We start from the raw sequence: 4482 nt of genomic DNA, 5'->3' as shown, positions 1-4482 counted from the left end.
TGAAATAATTTTTTAAGTTTTTCATCATAATAGAATATTCCTAACATAAAATTTATCAGTTCCTCCCATTTACGTGTGCCATTCAGTGACATTAGACCCCTCCCAACATTACCGCAACCATTACTGTGATCCATTTCCAGAGCTTTGGTCAGCCCTCAGTAACCTCTACAGATTTGTCATCTGCGAGCACCTCAGGGAAGTAAAGCCATGAAATACGTGTTGTTCTATATCTGGTTTATTTCATGGATTACACGTCTTCAGTGTTCCTCTATGCTCACTCACCCTGCACAGAGCACATCAGTGCCGCATTCACATTCGGAGACTAACAGCATTTTCTTGAATTTATGTAACGCGGTCATAATTGTCATATTGCTTGCACTGGACCTCCTTCTTGTATTTCTTATCATACCTGATGAGCTCCAGACACCTAACTCTCTCCTTTTCTCCAACACTATGACACGCAGAGTTCCTACCACGAACCTTGTCCCAAGTTGGGTCACTGCTGTACAGGGCAGCTCTGGGAGGTGGCAGAAAGAGTCACACAGCCTTGAGTCCACCAGACCTCAGTTTCGAATACTGTCTCTGTGTCTTATTAGCTAAGTGGTCTCTGTAAATTCTTTAAACCTGGCTGACCCTCAGATTCCTTATCTTTAAAATGAAGACAGGCCATCATGTGTGCAGCGTTCCCCGGTGCTCTATTTGGCACAGAAGTCTCGGCATTTAAAAAGTCCCATTTTTAGTGGAGCTTAATCCTAAGCTTGCTTTCCAAATAAGTATATACCACTGCCAAAGACTAGGGAAAAATGACTTACGTTATCCAACTGTTAAATCAATGAGATAAATAATATGTATATAACAGTACACTTCCTACTGTGTTCCTAAGGCATGAAGGGCCTTAGTAAATGGCCGATCTGTTGTTATTGTTTAGAAGTATAAACTTCAAGAAGAAATGATTTATGTATGATTCATCTTTGGATTCCTGCCAGTGTTCAGCAGTGTTTAGCTGATGTTCATCAACCGCTCATGGTATACGAATCTCCAAAGGGCTGGATGAGACTTTTGAGGTAGGAAATCATGATCCTGGCTACCCAAACACGGGTGTAATAGTAGCATTCTGTCCCTTCTTTTGTTCTGTTCTGTTCAATGTTGTTTTTGAGACAGAGTTTCTTTGTGTAGTCGTGGCTTTCTTAGAACACACTCTGTAGACCAGGTTGGCCTTGAAATCAGAGACCTGCCTGCCTCTGCCAAGTGCTGGGATTAAAGGCAAATACCACCACATCCAACTGGTAGCATTTATTTCTAAAAGAGTTAAAATGAAGAAGTACCTGTACGCTTAGCAACCAACTTAACCCCAGAAGTGACAAGCAGAGCAGGGCCTGGGAGAGAACAAAAGGCTGGAGGTACCTTTTGGAAAAATGAAGTTGTATGCTTGACTTCTTGGCCTTTTGGCTGTGATCAAGTGTATTATTTGTTCTTATCAATTTATCATGTGTTATGTCCTCTGTCCAAGGATAAAAAAGACTTAAATGGTTTTTGGAGAAGGAAGATGGAATGGAGCACGTCCATTCCACTAATCGATCTGCAATGTGATTTCTCCTCATATGGTACACACCCTCGGTGACCTTAAAAACAAGTAAGTAAATAAAGGATGCAAAACATAATTCTTTAGAACCAATTTCACCATGGTTAGGCACAAAGTGCAGTTGTGTGAGGTGAAGCCAAATCGTTGTGGACATCATCCTGGAGTTCTCAGACGCTATCCCAGCCAAACAATAGCTCTCTTCACTCTGTACCGAGCCGTTTGTTAGCCACTGCCATTTGATATTCTAGTTATAAGGAGAAAGTTTCTTAAAAGGAAAGAAGATGGACTTTCAGTGATGAGCACTCCACCCTTCATTACTGCAGAAGGTTAAAACAGACAGGAAGCCGAGGCATTGTGGCACACGCAGCCGTCACATGCTGAGTAAATGAGACTGAAACTCGAGACAGGCGGCTCCTCGGCTGGGAAGCCAGCAATGAGCGTCAAGTCCTGTCTAGGAAGCACGAGGGGAGGAGCAGTTTCGGAAGTCCCAGTCAGCCTCTGGGTATTAGAAGAGACCCAGGCCAAGAACTGAATTAAGAGAGATGTCAGATCCCCAGTCCAAGGGCAAATAGGAGACACCAATCAGAAAACAGAGAAAATGGAGAAAGAAAGGGCAATAAACAAAAGTCTCCCGTAGACATCTGACTCTCATGAGCATGTTTTAATGGCCTATCAGAAGCTTCCTGTGTCACGCTAGGAGAGGCAGACATCGTGCTCCAGGTAGACAGAGGAAGCAGATGAAGGAGGAAGCCTCTGTGCCTCCCCTGGATCAGCTGGCACTTGGAAGAACTCAGGCTCATAAATCTCTCCGCCTGATTTCATCAGTGTAAAGCTATGTCTTGGGAGGAGAGAAAAAGAGATATTGAAACGTAAGAACGTTTGTCAGGATCCCATCCGCTTTCCGATGAGCCCGCTGGGGAAGGCAGGTGCCTAGGAAAAGCAAAAAGAAAAAACCGAAACCCCAAAACCTTTCAACTTCAAGTCATTAATAGTACATCTCCACCCATTCTTTTTATAAATGACCTTTGGCTGGACCAAACCACCGGCCTTTGGCTCCCCTTGGGACCAATTTTCTTACAATTTTCAGGTCTTTGTCTATCAAACAGATTCATTGAATTAAACCAGATATTTTTCTTATCCTTCTGGGGTGACTCTCAAACGTGTTCCATAATCTTGTGCAAAGCCAAGTCTCTCTGGTGCGCATATCTGGAAACTAAGGTTAACCCAATGAACAAAGCCAAATGAACTTTAATAAATCATTTAGCTACTATAAAAAAAAATCAATGCCTTGACTCCAAAGGACTAGGCAGCACAGTTCCTGCCTTCACAGCACAGCTCCATTACCTGTCGCACCTGTAGGCACACAGGTGAGACAGCAGAGCCTCGAGCCACGCAGGCTGAGCAGGCAGTTGGAAAAGGGCCCTGTTATTCCTACAGTGAGACCAAGGATGCAGTGATGTAGGAGCGTCCGTGCGTCCTTTGTTCTCGGACCTCACATTCTAACGTGGAGTAGGAACGGCTGCACTCACTAAAGAATGACAAGCGTGGTGAGACCCCGAGCATCAGAAGTCAGAGGGTGATGATGATAAACACTAATGCGATGATGACAGGGTTGGAGAAGAAGCACCCAGAGTGGGAAACCTAACTTTGTTTTGCTCTTTGTAACTGGGCAAGCAAACATACATGATCCCTAGTGTCACAACCCTAGCTTCCGCTGTTGCCCACTGACAGCATCATGGTCCTCATGCTGTGGAGCCTCGGAACCAATCTGGGCCTTTGAACTGATCTTCTTCCCACTTCTCTGCATGGACTTGTCTCCCTCCCTGCCTAATCTCCCTACTTCCTTGTCCTCTGGTGCCTGTGTTTTCTATTTCTTACTCAATTAATTTTGGCAGTTTGTTTGTTTGCTTGCTTATTTATTTTAATTATGATTTGCTGGCATATAGTCAAGATGTAACTACATCCCTTCTGAGGTTGTGGGAAGAAGCTTCTAGAGAGTGACACCTTTTTTAGTTCATTGCCTTCTTCCACAGTCTCTAAGCCCAGTGATATTGCACCTCCTGGCCCCTACCCAACAGCTGCTTTTCTTTTTCTGGTCACAGTTGAAAAAGGTTCTCCATTTTTAGAGATTCAAATAACCCTAAAATATCTTATATAACTTAGGATAATCTCGCCCATTCTCAAAATCAGGTTTGCAAAAGTTGTTTTTGCCATGTGAAGTAGCTTATTCGTGGGTCCTTAGGATTGGGGTACGGATGCCTTTGAAGGTTCTTATTCCACCTACCACATGGAGGTTCTAGAGCTTCAGCTTTTCTATGGAAGAAATGAAGCCTATTCTCTCTAAAGAAAGCTTTCGCCTTAGATGCTGGCTAAAAGAATTATGAAGAACACAATGTGTTAAGTCACAGTAAAGCTGCATTGACTGATAGAGTTTATAGTTTCCTGTAGCATTGGATGATAGCTCTTAATGAGGAAACTTTGGACTTTGGAGATGGCTTACTGGATAAGGAGGAAAACCTTTGTTCAGATTCTAGTACCTGTGTGAACAAGCATGCATGACTGTACACATCTGTAATCCCAGGGACAGAGACAGTCAGGTTTAGGAGCCAGGCATGGCCATACACATCTGTAATCCCGGGGACAGAGAAAGTCAGGTCTAGGAGCCAGCCATGATTATATACATCTGTAACCCCGGGGACAGAGAAAGTCAGGTCTAGGAGCCAGGCATGACTATATACATCTGTAACCCTGGGGACAGAGCCAGTCACGTCCAGCAGAGTTGATCAGCCAGTCTAGGTGAATGGTGACTTCCAGTTTAGTAACAGACCTTGTCTCAAGAAAATAAGGTGGTGTGTGATAGAGGAAGACTCCTCATGTGTCCCTCTAGCCTCCACATCCAT

General features: G+C 43.9%; 1 non-coding gene across 1 annotated transcript; it reads left to right on the top strand.

Annotated features, from left to right (window-relative positions):
- Window positions 1-1429: 1429 nt before the first annotated feature.
- LOC125392495 (U2 spliceosomal RNA) lies at window positions 1430-1615 on the top strand. The gene has a single exon (XR_007229553.1). It is a non-coding gene; the product is annotated as a U2 spliceosomal RNA (small nuclear RNA).
- The last annotated feature ends 2867 nt before the right edge of the window (window positions 1616-4482 follow it).

This window comes from Myodes glareolus, chromosome 12, assembly GCF_982192425.1.
Source record: "Myodes glareolus chromosome 12, mMyoGla1.1, whole genome shotgun sequence".
Classification (NCBI taxonomy): domain Eukaryota; kingdom Metazoa; phylum Chordata; class Mammalia; order Rodentia; family Cricetidae; genus Myodes; species Myodes glareolus.
Note: the sequence above shows the minus strand (reverse complement) of the source record. Positions and strands in the feature narration are given on the sequence as shown.